The following is an 18,843-nucleotide window of genomic DNA, read 5'->3' as shown; positions in this document are numbered from 1 at the left end:
ATATATATTTATGATTGTTATGTCTTGTTGGTGTATGGTTCCCTTGAGCAGTATGAGATGTTCTTCTTTATCTATTTTGATTAACTTTGGCTTGAAGTCTACTTTATTTAATATAAGTATGGAGACCCCTGCTTGCTTTCAAAGCTCATTTGAGTGGTATGTGTTTTCCCAATATTTCACCTTCAGTCTGTCTTTTCCAGAGTCTCCTGGAGGCAGAATATGGTTGGATATTTTTTTTAATTCAGGCTACTAGCCTATGTCTTTTGATTGGTGTGTTTAAGCCACTAACATTTAAGGCTATTATTGAGTCATCATTTGTATTTCTAGACATCTTTGTTTATTTTTGCTACTTGAAGTGTTAATTATTGTTTAATTTTTAATTTGTATCTTCATATAGAATCCAGAATTTTAATTGAACATGTGTAGTGATCAAATCTGTGCAACTTCTACCTTCTAAAATATCATTTTGATGTTTGAAACCTGTGAACTCTTTTTAGAATGTCCACAGTCTAATAATTACTTATATAGGTCAAATTATGGGCTATAAAACCTAAGAGTTACTTTTTCCCTCTTAACTGCTTTTTGGCACTCCTTGCCAACTGTCTCTTATAACAGATATAAAAAGATTTTCTCTTTTATGGTTCTTTGTGATCAACTTTCTCAGCTTCAACATATGAGTGCAAACATACATGATTTGTGAAATATGAAAAATCACTAGAAAAAGACAGTCTCCCATGGTAAATCCAGAAAAAAGAATATAAATTTAAAAACAGTAAACTATAATCCCAGTGCTTTGTAAGGCTAAGACAGGAGGATGCTGAGTTCAAATCCAGTAACAGCAGGGCCCTGAGCAACTTGGTGAGATGCTGTCTCTAAATAAAATACAAAATAGGAGTGAGGATGTAGCTCAATGTTTGAGTGCCCATGAGATTAATCCCTAGTACCCTCCAAAATATTAGGGTTCACATTTAATCACTAGGTCTTAGTTATTTTTGGTGAGATCTATATATAAATGGCATATGCCAATTCTTATGAATTTATTTTATGTAAGTCAAATATTATATAAATATTTTTATAGTATAGGCTTAAATTGATATACATTATCATGTAAAAAAATAACTTAAAATTGCTTTAGATGTAGGTGAATGCCTGCAATCCCATTGGCTCAGGAGTCAGAGGATTGCAAGGCCAAAGTTTAGTAACTTAGCCATATTTTTCCCCAATATAAAAAATGTCTGCTGAGATAGTTTAATGAATAAGTGCCCTGGGTTCAATCTGGTGTACAAAGGAAAGGAGGAGGGTTTTAAAATTGCCTTGTTTCAACAACAACAACAAATGTCAAATTTAAAATAAAAAACTGGATTCTATCACTTTTCTGTGACACACAGATTCTGCTTTAATTCATTTTAAACATTTGAATCCTACACAATCCAAGTTTTCTAAATCTCAATAAATGACATGTTTTAATCACGTGTGTCTCCAGGCCATTAGATGAGTTTAAGATCAGTGTAGCTGAGGAATCTGCAGTCATACAAACGGAGTGTGCAGGTGCCATGAATTTGCAGTAATAGTCAAGAACTCATGGATGGGTTGTTTATTGCCTTGAAACTGTTGGAAAATTGTTTTCTGATGATCAACTTCTATACTAATATTGGGAAAAACTTAGACCCTTTCCTGATACTATGATTCAAAGAAAGGGACACAATTTCATGCAATAATGAGGAAAACTAATCTTCATACAGGTAGTGGCTAGGAGAAAGCACAGTCTGGTCATTCTGCTAGCTCCAGTTTTGAACCATAATCATTACTAAATGATGTGCATCAAGTATGATTAAAATTGTGTAAATGCACCATGGTAGTGTTGTGAAGAAATATCTATAGTAATGTCCCTGCTGAGGCTCCATTGTTGTTAGGAAGCATCCTGGAGAATGGGAATGATTCATAGATGACTGAAATCCTGAGCTATGTACCTTCCCAGCTGTGCACATTATGCCTGGCACAATATAGTCCAGGATATCATGAGACATAACACAAACTCTCTGACATGAAGTAGGTAATCTGAGAAACACCCCTCAAACAAGGGTCTACAGAGTGATACTTCCAGCTTGGTCCATGGATGCCCTATTGTACTGGGCACTCATGTCCTTTATGCACTGGAGAAATCAAGCTGCCCCCTAGAGTGGGCATTCTGTGTGGAAGGATATGTAAATCACAGGGAATCTAACACAGATTTCTGAAATAGGTTACATTTGAAGAATTCACATATGGTAAGAAGAAGGAAAGGCCAAGTGAGGAGATGAGAAAAAATAGATCACACATGAAAAAGATTTTCAATAAAATTACAAGTTTTGTTTGTTAGAGCTGATAGTAAAGACTCCCTCTAGTATCTGGATCCAGGAAGGAGTCATGTTAGATATGGTGCTGTCACTAAAGTCAGGGGAGGCTTTGTGATACATGCACCATCATCTGTGTTGCAACCATCTAGTGAGGACTGCTCAGGCAGTGGACACGAGCTGGTGGTCAGGACAGAAGTAGAGAGAATTACAGGAGAAGGACACCCCGCTGCAAGTCAGGGTTATTTGGACCCTCTGGGTGGGCACATTCCAGGGTGAAAGTGAGAGGAGGAAACATCTCTTCTCCCATATGCAATCTGAGCACCATTCTGTTCACAACGGGTAAGGAAATAGAATCTATCACCCCTAATAACATATTCACAGACTTAAAGCTTGGGGTTTTCCTCATTACCCAGCTCAGCTTCACCACTACAGCCAAACCTCCCATGTCCTTTTAGTATTCACTAACGTAAAAACAGACAAAAGGAAGATGGAGAATTGAGACTGGTCTTGCTTCAAGCAAGTGGGCTTGGGACTGATGTCAGCCTAGGCAGAAACCTCTTACTTGTGGCTGTTTGTGTGCTGGGAATCTACAAAGAGCACTAGGGAGAAATGACAGACACCTCAGAGAGGGTGACACCATCACCCAGCCCCTCTGCTGCAAAACACACCCTCCAGTAACATGACGAGCAAACCCTGGGCAAGACTTGACTGAATTGCAGCTCTTTGTGAGAAGTAGATATGAGAACCATGGGTTGCTTTTGTAAATTGTGAGGGTTTGAAAATACAGCTCAGGTTTCACAGTTACATCTATTATATTTATATTACTATTATTTAAAATTTCTCCTGAGAAAAGGAACTAGAAGCGAAATTGTTCTTTAAAGTCAAGAAAGAAGAGGCCCCAGAGGGGCTTCTCTGTGCGCACAAGTGCATGGAGTACTGCATACAGGGCATAGGTTAAGGGCGTCTGGGTGGCAGGCCACCCCCTATGCTAGGCGTGAGAGTGGCAAACTGCTTTCCCATCGGCACAACTCTGGGCACTAGGCCATGTGTTGCAGTCCCACTCTTTAATTGTTCACTGCAAGGACAGTTAGCAGACATTACATTGGTGGCTGTCTATATTTCGCTTAGGCACTGCCTGAGTACATATACATGGTAACTGCACAATAAAATCAGGCCAGCTTCCTGATTGGTCTCTGGAGGACTTGATTAGAGACTCTACAGCCACACTCTCCTCTACTCTGTTCTGTGGACATACTCAGGAATGAGAGAGCCAAAGCACTTCTCTGCAGACCCCAAGCTCTCATCACTGGGAAATCCACAGGATCCTGCAGGAGGGTCCATTTTCCCAGACTGATATTGCGATGGAAGAGTCAAGTTCTGCTTTCAGCTTTCCTGCTTTATCTTGTTCTCTGTGTCGTGGGGTCACATTTATCTGTGCATGCTAATGACATAAAAAATTGAATTTTGGAAAAAAATCTGAAAGTGACCAGGGCAGGATGGATTTCAAGTGTCCACAATGTTCCTCTGAGCAAAATTGAATTTACACATTTCCATTATTAGATATTGCAAAATGTTTTTGGTGATTAAAACAGAATGGACTAATACATAAAAAAATTCTTCCAAATTCTTGTGAATTATATTCACAAGCCTATAATTTGCCACCATGAATTGAAACTTACCATCACATTTATTTGATTTTCTAAAGTATTTAATGCACTTCCTTTGATCATGGTCCCTTGTGTGACATTTACCAAGTGAACGTTCTTAACCATGTGAGATTCCATTCTATAAAATGATGTTTTGAACATAGAACCTCATTTCCCTCTAAAGATTTCAAAATGTACAATTACTCAAACCATAATCGTTCTATGCAAGATGATCAATCAAAATACTAAAACTTATTAATTCCCTGGTAATAACTATACAAATTAGTAGTGTTTAAAATCTCTATATGACATACCATATGTAAGTTATGTCCCATGAAGTTATTGAATTGAAAAATGAAGAAGTAAAACTGACATTCCCTATAAGAAAAATTGACTCATTTTAGCAGGATCTCAAAGAAGCAAACATCTTTAGAGGACAATATCCTCATTACACCATACAGAACATGGTCCTCTGGGCTCCAACAGTTCTAAAGAGCCAAGAGGACCATGTTTGGTATGGTGCAATGAGGATATTGTCTTCTAAAGATGTTTGCTTCTTTGAGAAGCAAAGAAGCTACTGGAAAAGCTCACTAGTAGACTGAATTCCCTCCTCCAATGCCCTTTTTAGAATCCACACTAACTCTGCATCTGAGGACACAGAGGTACTTTGTCACCTGAATAAGCTGAGCAGAGCACAAACATTTGTAAGTTTTATGGAAAGGATGCGTTTAAGTTCTGTCTCTGCAGATTTGTAATTTTAATGTCTGTAGAGAGGCACGAAGTTCCCACTGTAGAACACAGAACTGTGGCTGCCACAGTGGGACATGTCATCTCTCTTAATTTTATTGTCTTCTCTTATGGATAACAGCAATCCAAGAGATCATGGCTTCAAACTCTTAAAGTTTCCTGGAAACATCTGGAAAAGTATTTTGATTGAGATTATTTTCTCATGTTGATAAGGAAACTTAAATTACTCTAATTCTGGTCCTAAAATTAAATTTGTCCAACCCTGTCCCAAAACATATAATGCCTCTACTTTGATGTGAGGGACTCCTGGTGCCCCCATAATTTCCCTGAAGCCCTGAAGTGTGTGATGGGCCCCTCTTTCCTAGTTTGCACATGGACCACACTTCCTTGGGGTTAGTGATGGTTTGGTGAGTCATCCTTTCCAAAGTGACAGTTCTGTGGCTCAAGCTCTAAGAGAAATATTAAAATTAAGAAAAGAAGTGGAAGACCTATAAGTCACATGTTATAGAAATCACAGGAAGATGGAATCTAGTCAGAGCCAAGGCAGAGTCAGAGCTGGAGTCCACTCTAAACCTACATGATCAACTCCACCTTCTCTGAGAGAAAACCATATAAAAAGCAGGCTCAGTCTCCTGGGTACTGTATATAAATATGCATAAAAGCATTAAAGTGCTATAATTAAAAAGGATCCCCATTATCTAGAGTCAAAAGAAAGGACAGTCATTTCAAGCAGATCCACTTATGTTCCAGTTGTAGAAATCAGAAGATAGTTCTTGAACACTGCCATTATCAACATGGGAAGGGTAAGTACAAGCATAATAATAAATTAAACATTTATTTTTTCTAGAGGTAATGGAAATTTGGACTAAATGGAAATATATAAAATGTAAACTAATATCCACAGACAGAAATTCCACATGGATGGGATGAGGGAGTTTGGAAAACTGAAGAAGAAAGTCACAATAATTGCTACATCATGAGACCTCCAAAGCCAAATGAGAGGGAAACATAAAACAGGAAAGGGGTGCAAGTCATTGAACAAGTATTTCAGCATATGAACAGTTAGGAAAGACACATCAAGGGTGGAGGAAAAGAATCCCCTCATGCAGCCCCCATGCTGGACCAGCCACATGAAAGTTTTGTGCCTTTGGTGAATTGGGCTCTGCCTTACTCCCTGGCATAGCCCATTAATCACCAACATGCCACCTGGAATTCTGTCCCTCATACCCACTGACTTACTTGGAGGCTTCTGAATGAGCCATAGCAGAGGGTTGGCCAGTACTCTCAACTTTTTGGAGCCAAGGAGAGCTGTTTGGAGAGGTGGAGAATTGCAGACCACACCTTTGTTGTAATGTGGACATGCTGTGTAATGAGGTGTTGTTGAGTCCAATCTCTTTGTAGCCATGAGTTTTCATAGAGAGGAAAATAATTTCATCTCTAATTGTGAGGAATAGGCCAAAACATACTGAACAAGTGGGTTCCAACCAGTTCAAGAAGGCTCTCTGGGGAGCTGGGCATGGTGGTATTTGCCTGTAATCTCAGCAGCTTGGAAGGCTGAGGAAGGAGGGTCATGAGTTCAGAGCCAGCCTCAGTGAAAAATATTTACTAAGCAGATCAGTGAGATCCTGTCTCCACATAAAATAAGGGTAGGGATGTGGATCAGGTGTTGAGTGCACTCAAGTTCAATCTTCATCATCGTTCCCTTCCAAAAAAGAAGAATTTCTGAGGAGTGAGTCTCAGGTTTTGGATTTATAAGAGCTTTCATGGAGCTTCTAAAGTGTAGATCTAGTATAGAATAAGTGTTATGGGCCAAGCTCTGGGTTGGATGTGCATGCATTTGAATCCAGGCATTTATATATATTATATATAATAGATTTGATGTTGATCTACTGATGTAATATTTCCTACTCAAGGCGTCTATTTGCTTTAGTTAAAGTATGAAATAGTAGATATATATATATATACATATTTTAAATAGTAGATATATATATAGTAGATATATATATTTCAATATGCAACTACATATTGAAAAATAACAGTCATCAGAAAATCATGCATATGAAGTTAAATCATTTAATGACTCTTGTAGACCTATAAGGCAAGATAGTAAGAGAAACAATAAAACTGAAACATTCATGAAACTGGATGCCATTTAAAAATCTGAGGTGAATGTTGTTCCATAATCTGACTTCCATAACAAGAACCCTACAGCACAAAAATTAAAAATCAAGAATAAATAAGGGGGATATATTCAAACTAAAAAGCTGCTTCTAAGCAAAAAGTAACAATAATTTGAAGAAAGCACCTACAGATTTTATACAAATTTTTACCACACGTAATTCAGAAAAAGCACTAATGTCTAGGGTATATAAAGTACTCAAAATTAACACAAACAACAACAAGAACTAATTAACAAATAGACTCAGTAACTGAACAGACAACTTCACAGAAGAAATATAAACCATTAACAAATATATGAAAAAACATTCCACCTATCTAGCAATTAGAAAAGTGTAAATCAAAATTACTTTAAGATTTTATCTCACTTCAGTAAGAATGGCAATCATTAATAATACAGGCAACAATAAATGTTGGTGAGGTTGTGAGGGAAAAGGAACACTCACACATTGCTCTTGAGATTGACTCCAAATTGGTGCAACCACCAAAGAAAGGAGTATGGAGAAGCCTTGGAAAACCAGAATGGAAACATCATTTGACCCAGCTATCCCTCTCTTTGGACTATACCCAAAAGAATTAAAACCAGCAAACTACAGGGAAACAGCTGCACTAATGCTTATAGCAGCACAATTCACACTAGATAAACCATAGAACAAGCGTATGTTTTCTTCAGCAGATGAATGGATAAATAAAATGTGATATATATATAAAATTTCCCCTACCAATGGAATATTACTTAGCTTTAAAGATGAATGAAACTATGCCATTTGGTGGTAAAAGGATAGAGCTGAAGAATAGCATGCTAAGTGAAATAAGCCCTCCCCACTCTCTCTCTCTCTCTGTCACACACACACACACACACACACACACACACACACACAAACACAAAGGCCAAATGTTCTCTCCTATAAGTGTATGCTAATTCACAATGGGGGTGGGGAAGAATATTTATTTAGATTAAGTAGCGAGGAGTGCAGGGAGGGGAGGGGTTATAGGGATAAGAAGGATAATAGAATAAAACAGACATTACATATAATACATATTATTATATAGATAGATAGATAGATAGATAGATAGATAGATAGATAGATAGATAGATAGATAGATAGATGCTAAAGCACTCAACAAGGGAGGGGAAGAGAATAAAAATTCAGTGAATTAGACAAAGTTGGATTGAATGGAAGAAAAGGGAAATAGGAATACCAATGACAGTAGAATGAATCAGACAGAGCTTTTCAATGTTTATATATAAATACACCACCAGGGAAGGTCCACACCATGTACACCTCAAGAATGGAATGCTAACTAAAATGAGTTTTACTCCATGTATAATATGTCAAAATTTGCTCTACTGTCATGTATACCTAAAAAGAGTAAGAATTTTTAAAAATGACAAGGGAAAATTTGTATACCGAGAAGATTTGTGAGTTAAAAACTCTTCAATGGATGGTAATGTCATTAAGGTTAAAAAAAGTATAAAAGAGTACCTTGAGCCCATACAAAACAACAATGGTAAATAGAGTTGCCCAAGTCAGTCTGCACAACTAGCTATAATCACAAAATTTTTGGTTTACAACTCTTTTCTATTTGTTTTACAAAGCAGCATAAGAACAATACTTACAAGTTGAGCAGAGAGGAAACATTACATAGAATAGTTATGAGTACTATGAATAGTGCTGTGGTCACTCAAAGAAAGCATTCTCAACTTCCTCCCCCATGCAATAAAAAATGATGCAGTTGAAAGATACACTACTTACTGATTAGATAACACATACATGTTTTTGTGACATTCAGTATGTGGGCAGCTGCTCAACTTGGCAGGTCAGATCCAATAGATAAGGAAGACACTCTCTTCACACAAGACAGTGTTTCCTTGAGTAATACTATGAAAGCAAGAGAGAAAGCAAAAGTGAAAGACACAGGCAACTGTATTGCCAGACTAGGAAAGCCCAACCACTGAAGCTTTGTACTGGGGAGTCCCACAGAGCTTTTCAGGGTCCTGACTGGGAAGTGCTGGGCAGAGCATCCTCTCCACAGGTAAGAGTCTGAAGTCTTGTTATAACTTGTATTGAAAGTGAGGCCAAATAAATACAAGTTAGAACAAAGAAAACTTCATTCTAACATCTTGCATGACCTGGTGATCCCCTGAAGAACACCAAGTCTTCCCAACAACAGGTCAGATCCTAGAGGAGGGAGTGATAGCCTTGAGATGACTAAATAAATTGGGATTTTAATGAGTGAGCCACCCAGCCAGATGCATTGAGAAATCAGCATTCTTTAGCTTTTTCATCCAAGATTGCAGACATCATTCAATCAAGAAAAGGGAAGATCTTTAGTATTTTCCTTAGACCTCTAGGACTAAATCTTCCATCCTGGGCTTATAAACAGTTTAAACTCTCATATGTAAAATGAAGCCAGTTTTCTGCATAAAATAATGTGGAGATAAGCATGAAACCTAGAGATTTACCCTTTGGAATAAAGAATGGTGTGAATATTATTCTCCTAGAACTTATCATTATATTTCAATATTTATTTTCCCAAATAAAGTTAAATGAAATATTGGTGGGTGGTGTTTTGTTGACCCAAAAGGCTCACATATGAAGAGAATATTGTGTTTTTACTTCTTGAACAGGACTTGTAGATGAGAATCTAGAGGTTTATTTCAATCAAAATTGTGTTTCTCTCTCTGTGGTGTCATGGGCTCTTGGAGCTATAAGATCTTAGGAGGGACATGGTTAGTTTATAGTAACTTATGATTACTGGGTTGCAGAGGGTTCTGGGAGACCATGACACATGCTATCTACCGTATAATTCAGTAAGTATAACAAACATTATATTGTAAATTATTAAGTAGAAACAAAGGGTCTACAAAATCAAAATATATAATGAAATAAAAAATTTGGAGGCATAAATGCTCGTATAGTATGTCTTATTCTTTTTACAGTCATCATGTTACATGTTTCTAGCTACACTTTTTTACTGGGTATGCAAAACTAAAGAGGTGGTCCAAAATTGTGAGGTTTTTCCTACACTAGAGGTGGGTATAGTCACCTCAGTGATGAAGGTCATAGAATTCATGAGGAACTGCATGGTTTCTTCAGTCCAAGAGTCAGGATGGGCTTATGGACCATGTGGATTCCCCAAGAAACATTAAGACTATTTCCCCCTTCAGCAACCCTGCTTTATTGCCTGAATACGCATTTTAGCTCCTACTCTCTTGGGTCTATTTCCTCTCCCTGATTGGGAGCTTGTATAACTATCCAGAGTTGTAGATCCCTTAGGGAGTACTGCTACTCTATAAGGTGAAATGTTAAACTCATAATTCAAACTAGGGATATCTGGGTATTATTTTAGTGTTCGTAGGTCCTTCCTATAACTGTCTTAATTTTCCCATAATTACAAACAAGAGAGTATATAATTTACATAAATAATATTATTCAAATAATACATGATTAAACATATGAAATAATTCATTGAGAGGTTATAGCATTATTTACCCAACAGAATGTTTTACTATTGCATCGATCCATTAGCAAAGTGAATAGTGGGAGATGTGTGACATAATAACATCATTAAATGCATGACAAGGTTTACATTAAGAAATTCACACTTTATTTAGCAACAAATTGCATCTGTATTGAAATATAAGTAAAAACACTCTGTAAAACTGACATGGTGGACCATGCTGTGACCCTAGGGATGTGAGAAGCTTTGCAAGTTCAAAGTCAGGCTCCATAATTAGTGAGGACCTATGCAACGTAGTAAACCCTATCTCTAAATAAAAAAGAAAAAAAATCTGAGGATGTGGTTTACTTATTAAGTGCCCCTAACTTTAAGGGGCTCTGAAATGTTTAAATTTTAAATTTCATATAAATCTTAAGAAACGTCTGAAATAATCAACTCTGAGAATTATTATTTCTCCAGAAGAATGAGACTCTTTAGTAATTGTTGATTTATACTAAAATTATATCCTTTTAGGGTTACACAATTCTATACTTGTATTTCCTTATTTCTACAATATTAGCTAAAGATGCTAGAAAATTTTCAGCAAATGTCAAAAGCGATTACCCATTTTCTACATTTAAATGATTTTTTCCCTCCTAGGTCCCAAATACTTCAAGGGATGGGCTACAGATACGAAACTTACTACCATCTTTATATTTGTCAAGGTGTTTTTCTAAATATTGTGCTGTTATCTAAGGTACACACTTTGGACAAATGCTACTCCACATTTGCTACAGATATGAGGTCAGTAATTTAAAAAATGTTGGAAATTTGAATACAGTCTTGGACACAATCTTTGAGTTTCTATATGCTATAAATCCTCCAGTGTTTTAAAAATGTTGGATCAATGGCCAAAACCTTTACAAAAATTTTTCCACATGTCCTCTCACTCGTATGAATTCTGAGGTGCTTAGTAGGGTGTGAACAATTATTGGAGACTCTGTCACCTATTTTATATTTATATGATTTCTGTGCTATCATATCTCTGGTGTGAAATAGTATTGAACTACTGTGAAATAGGGTTGATTCATCCTTAAAGACACTGATGCAATGTTTTCATTGTAAAACTTCTCTCCAGTATAAAATCTATAATGTTTAGTAAGATGAGATCTTCAATATTAAGAGCTTTGCCATTCTTCACATTTACAGGACCTCTCTCTAGTATGGGTTCTCTGGTGTCGAGTAAGTGATGATTGTTGATTAAAAGCTTTGCCACATTCTTCACAGCTGTAGGGCTTCTCTCCAGTGTGAATTCGCTGGTGATGAGTAAGTGATGATTTTTGACTGAAACTTTTGGCACACATTGTACATTTGTAGGGCTTCTCTCCAGTGTGGATTCTCAGGTGCCGAGTAAGTACTATTTTTTGATTAAAACTTTTGCCACATTCTTTACATTTGTAGGGCTTCTCTCCAGTATGGATTCTCTGGTGCTGAGTAAGTGATGATTTTTGACTGAAACTCTTGCCACACCCTGTACATTTGTAGGGCTTCTCTCCAGTATGAATCCTGTTGTGGTAATGGAGATTTGAGTTTGTATTAAAACTTTTGCCACACACTTTACATTTGTAGGGCTTCTCTCCAGTATGAATACTTTTGTGCCAATTACGCTGTGAGATGCTATTAAAAGCTTTGCCACATTCTTCACAGCTGTAGGGCTTCTCTCCAGTGTGAATTCGCTGGTGGTGAGTAAGTGATGATGTGTGACTAAAACTCTTGCCACACACATTTTTCTACATTTTTCATCTTGGTAAATTTCCTTCAAAAAAGGACTAGGATTTCTATATATTCATAAATTTTATCATCAAGGTAAATATACTGGTCATTACTAAGGGTAGAGACATGGCTTTTTGTGTTACTTATAGCATTATCTATATAGTGCACTTTCCAGAAATCTGTATCAGAATTGTCACTGAGCAATAGTGGGGAAGTAGAAACTTTTCTACAATTCTTAATATTGTCCATTTGGGCACAAGGAGAAATTAATCTTTTGTTTCAGAAAAATGGACATTTTATAAAGAAACTCCCAAAAGGATCACTTTTAGAAATATCTTTGCTGTACAAATGTTTGACTTCAATTTTAACTCAGTGCTACTTTTATAATTGGCCAAGTTAAAAACTGATGCATGGACTAGATTTCAAATTTTCCACATTGCCTTTCAGTTCAAAAATGGCTGTGTATTTATTCTTAAAGACATATAAAACTCCTCAAAATAATTGGAATACATTGAAATTTTGTTTCAGATATTAATTGTCTCTGGTGTCTTTTGACGAAAAAATTTTTATCATAAATTGACTACTGATTGATTTTCAAATTTTTGAACATTACTCTCACCTATATTTTCCCATTTTTTTGGTTGTAGATAGTCAAAGTCACAGTTTCCATATCTTCCCTGTCTCTCATTTATTCCCTGCTCTGGTAAAATTTGTCGAGGATGATGACAAGTCATGGCTGAAATAAATAAAAATAACAAACATGTTTATTTCCTGTACTGGGCTGAGTATATTTTGGAAGCCTAAGAAATTACAGCAAATAATAACATCAGCAGGGGAGTGGATTATTAAATCCAAGTCCATCATTACTGTAGAAATATATAAATCAAATAAAAATACACACAGAAAATTTCTCTGAAGATTGTCCTAATCATCTTTGGGTTCACAGTATCCAAGATGAGTACATTACTATGGAGAGTAATAAAGTAGAGAAAAATACATTGTGTTACACAAAGATTTTCCTCCTTCAGAATATATTTTCAAAATCTACAACTTTCTTCTGTTTCCTTAAAGATAAAAATATGAAACATATGAATATTTGGGGACTGTTCAAAAAGGGGTTCCTGCTTACCAACAGAAAAAAACATGGCTAAATCAACTGTAAGCAAAGTTATGAATCACTCAAAGGGAATAGTCAATTATCATTTAAAAAAAGTTTACTGAACTAAACGAACACACAAAAAAACAGAATAAAAATTAGTCAAGAATTGTTAATAGTAATAATCAGAAAATGTATGTTTAAAGACTTTCTTTAGAAAACGTCGGAAAGAGTCAGGAGTGGTTGTACATAGCAACATAGGAGGTTGAGCTAGAGCATCAAAATTTGAAGGCCAGACAAAGTAAAAAATGCAAAGTGCTAAATTACCCTTTAGTTCTCTTTCCAGTACTAATAAACACGTCTCGAAAAATAGAAAAAATGAACATCCAAACAGCTCAGTTTTCTCCATGTTGTAAAAACTTAAAGTAGGTTTTAATCCAAGTTTTAAAACTCAGAATACTGAGAGCATCCAAGAGAAAAATATGGGTCACCTAGAAATGTGTAACTATATAATTGTGAAATCCAATCTTCACAACACAGGAAGAAATTCGAGTCTATCTATATTTAAGGGATGAAAGAATAAAATTATCAACCAAGACATTATATTCACAGCTACTATCTTTCAAAAGAGAAGGAAAATGAAGACTTTAAACATATAAAATACACACACTATTCATCAACACTGGATCTGTTCTCCAAAAAGTACTAAAGGTAATCTTTCATAATAAAATGTAAGTGCACAGCATCATAAGTCATATAAAATTTTAAACATATCTTGGCAAAACAATTCTATTTTATTGTAATGATGGGTCATAAAACATGTAATTTTGCAATAGAATTTGAAAGAAATAAAGCATAACAACAATACTGTTTATAGGCATATATACCTGTAACAATAATATAATTTTAAAAGGACACATAAATATATTCAGTTTTTTAATAAAGTGAAGTCAAGTGTATACTCATACAAAGCATGAATAGGAGACTCTTCAGTTTTAGACTTTTTGTTGGCAAATGCAAGATTCCAAAATTCTGATCAAAACAAAACTTGGATATCTGAATTAACTCTAAATATTGCAACTGTTTGTAGTCTAAAGGATACTCTAAATCTAAGCACACATACATACTGAAAGCAAAAGGATATAATAATGACACATACAAAAGTGATCGAACAAAACCTGGGCTGTCTAAATTATAGTACACAAAACGTAGTTTAAGACAGTTATAGGACATAGAAAGCATTTTAATTTAAAAAAAAAAAACTTTGAAAAGAGGCAAAAGAGTGAAAAGTACCCTTTCCCTTAGCTTCTGAATTAAGAGTAAATACATTCGCTACATACTTCATACTTCCCAAACACACAAAAAACAACACTGAGAGGGTTGAATGAAAACAAAGAATCACTGTCATACTAAGAGACATCAATCCCCACTTACTGAAAAGGGAAATACAGAGAAGCAAAGTGGTAATTACAAAGCATAAGACTTTGAAAATATTTTGAAACTACTATAGACTTATAGAATCTGTGTTCATAATCACAAGTGGGATATTATGCTGGTTAGATCAATTTTATATATTAAAACAAAGGTTAATAAATATTTAAGTGATAGTTATTTTGTAACCAACATGGAATAAATATTTGGAATCAAAAGTGGTAGGGATTTTCAAAAATTCCTAAATATGTGTCAGTTGATTGAACACTCTTGGGCATGCTGTTGTTCAAAATTGAAAGATTAAATTGAAAGATGTTTATACTACTTAAATTTAACTAGAGGCTCCATGTAGTATTCATCAACCTCCCATTGTTAAACATTTTTTTTGCAGAGAAATATATCCTTTAAATTGTATGAATATCTCCCAAATACAAATAAGATTATTTCCCTGCTAAAATTATACTAAAATTTACAGCATTCAATTGTAAATGCAAACATGGAGTCAGGTAGATGGAGTTCTTAGTGAGTATGGCAATAAGCCCTCACATCAACAGCAAATTAAAAACATTGCACACCAGTGTTGTTACATTGTTATTCAACAGAGCCATCATGGGGCACGCAAACCAAATATCCCTTGAAAAGAACTATGAGCCATATTGGAATATAGAAACTATAGAACTTTGAAGTCAAAGAATTTATTCTAATTATATATTTTACAAAATGTATGTACAAGAGGTTAACTGAAATGTCACTGAAAGAATACTGCAGAATTCTATGAACATGACATCTCTAAACTAAAAAAGAAGCTTTCTGAACAAAAGAGAATAGATTTGTGATGAAGAGATAGAAATGAGCCCTTGCTAGCTAGGCATTGTGGTATTTTTTTTTGAGATATAAACTTTGTAGAGATATATTGCATAACAATTTGAATTAATGTTACTGAACTGTATATTTACAATTTTGAGACAGTTTTACTTTGTGGTTTTGATTACACTGAAAATTAATAGATCAAGAGAATTGCAACATTTCTCAAAGCTACATTTAAAATAATGTGGTCTTTATCCTATAAATAAGAACAAGCTCATCAATATACAAATGATAAGCATGCATGTAATCTCACCTACTAGGAAATCTGAGGCAGGCGAATTGCAAATTAAAGACATCCTCAATAACTTAACGAGAACCTCTCTCCAATTATGAGTGAAAAGGAGCTCGGGGTATAATTCCGCATGAGAGTATCACAGCCATCAATCCCCAATAAAATTACACATAGAAATTTTCAATTTCTACGTACATGGGCAGAATGAAAAGCCAATCAAGATAAAATACAAAAGTCATGGATAAAAGAGGCTTAATATTTATACAAGCAAAAGCACATATAATATTTTTGGCAATACAAACAAGAATCAGAGATATCTTAGTTTGTGAAGCAATTAACTGATATGAGGAAACCCAGTCTATAACATGGAACCTACTGTACAGAATTTTAAAAAAGAGGAAAAAACAACTAAATTGTACATATCCACAGATGTATTATTTTACAAATCCTCTCACTCAAATTAAACTTACACCATTTCTCAAAACAGAAGTCTTTGCCCAACTTGACATTCATTCCATGGCAGATATTTCACAGAAATCCATTACACATATCAGAAAAAACACTGATAAGAAAATTTTAATGAAAAAATGTACAAATAAGATAAGAGAAACTGACTTATGATAGTAATGTATTACAATGTGTGGACCTAGATGTCTCCAGAAATGTGCAAAACTTTTCTGAAAATAATGGAAGAAGGGCTGGAGTTGTAGAGTAGTGTTAGAGAGCTTGCCTAGCATGTGTGAGGCCCTGGGTTCAATTCTCAGCACCATATATGGATAAATAGGAAATTCACTAACAACTAAAAATATTTTTTTAAATTATGGAAGAGCTGTCAGATAATATTGACACAAGGCAAGGGGAGTGTTTTGTTGTTAATTTGAATGTATGGAAGAAAAGCAGGATACTACATAATTTTAAAGCACAAAACACAGGACACGTTTTTCTATAATAACAAGAGAAAGAATTCAAAGCTTCTCAAAAATATTTTCTGCTGAATAATGTCTCAATGAACCTTTTCAAATTTAGGCTTCCTCCTCTACCTCAACTATGTCCTGTGCAATATGTGGGCCACAGTATTTGACATCAGTGCATTCCTCTAAGTCAACCATATGTCAAGTGAAAGATATATATCATGCCACCAAAGGAAAACATTAAGGGTGAAAATAAACATCATTAACATTATCTTGTCAGCACCAAGAACTACCCCGTCTTCTTTATTGAAAGCATAAATCTGCTACACATTCTTGTGGAGAAGTTCCCAAAGATATACTTCAAGGGAAAAAAATTAAATAATGATAATTAGGAATTTTGAAGGAAAGTTATGCTCACCCACAAAGACTAGGTTGCTGTAGTTTTCCAACATCACTTCTCTATATAAATTCTGCTGGGCAGGATCCAGGCATTCCCATTTTTCCTTAGAGAAATCAATAGACACATCCCCGAATGTCAATGGCTCCTGAAATAAAAATTGTTAGATCAATAGAACATGAACCAAACCATTATTCAGTTTTTAATATGAATTAAGAGTTAGTCGAACTGACTGTCATTTAGGAGAGTGAATTTAATTATGTAATAAGATACTTTGCATTATCTAATTCAGAAGAAAATACATAAGTCCAAAAAAAGTATATATATATTCCATATCAGAGTGAAGTTAAGGATATATACCATAATTTAAGCAATGAATAAAAGCCCAACTCCTAATTTTTCTGCCATCAGTGAATGTGAAATTTGGCAGAAATTCCAGATGCAGATTAGACTTCTCAGAGATATTCTCATAAGGTGATTGTGCACAAGGGAGACAAAAAGAATGGTAAAAAAGCTTTTGAAAACAGTCTGGTTCCTATTCTCTCTGCTTTCTATCCATGAAATAGATTGAGATCCCCAATACAATTAGTTTCCATTATCATCCATGAAACATTCCCAATGTGTAAAATATTCATAAAATATTAATGTTTGGAGACATGTAAAGTGACACTTCCACCTTGAGAAAAGACAAACTTGAATTATTTCAAGTTCTATAAGCGGTTCAACGAGTGAATCCATTTGGTACAATAGAATGAACAATGGTTTACAAAAGACTTCAAGGAGGAGATTAAAAAATTCTGAGAGGTAAACAAGAACATAGACACAACATATCAAAATCACTTGGAAACTATGAAAGCAGTATTAAGAGTAAACTTCATTGCACGGAGTTCATTCCTTAAAAGAATAAAAAGTCAATAATTGATCTCATACTTCATCTCAAAGCCCTAGAAGAACAAATCAACAACAAAACCAGTAGAAGGCAAGAAATAATTAAAATTAGAACTGAAATTGAATTAAAAGAAACAATTAAACCTTGACAAAAAGTTGGTTCTCTGACAGACCCCTAGCTATGCTAATGAAAAGAAGGAGAGAGAAAATTCAAATTACCAGCATACATAATGAAAAAGGTATTATCCCAACAGACACCTCAGCAATAGAGAGGATATTTAGAAATTATCTTGAAAATGTATACCCCAACAAAATGGAAGACATTGAAGGCATCAACAAATTACTTCAGTCATATGATATGCCCAGATTGAATCAGGAAATATACACAATTTAAACAGACCAATGTTAAATGATAAAATACAAGATGCCATCAGAAGCTTATCAACCAAGAAAAGCCCAGGTCCAGATGGATACACTGCCGAGTTAAACAAGACCTTTAAAGAAGAAATTCAAAATACCAATATTCTTCAATTTATTTCAGAAAATACAGAAAGTAGCAGCCCTTCCAAACTCATTCAATGAGGCCAATATCACCCTGATCCCCAAACCAGGCAGGGACAAATGAAAGAAAGAAAACTTCAGGCCAATATCTCGAATCAACATAGATGCAAAAAGTCTGAATAAAATTCTGCCAAATTAAACACAAAAACATATTAAAAAGCTCGTGCACCAAGATCAAGTGGGGTTTGTCCAGGAATATAGGGTTGGTTCAACATATAGAAATCAATAAAGGTAATTCATTACATCAATAGACTTAAAAGTAAGAATCATATGATCATCTCAAGAGACACAGAAAAGCCACTTGACAAAATACAGCAACCTTTCATGTCCAAAAAA

The sequence above is a fragment of the Ictidomys tridecemlineatus genome, chromosome 16, assembly GCF_052094955.1.
Source record: "Ictidomys tridecemlineatus isolate mIctTri1 chromosome 16, mIctTri1.hap1, whole genome shotgun sequence".
Classification (NCBI taxonomy): Eukaryota; Metazoa; Chordata; class Mammalia; order Rodentia; family Sciuridae; genus Ictidomys; species Ictidomys tridecemlineatus.
Note: the sequence above shows the minus strand (reverse complement) of the source record.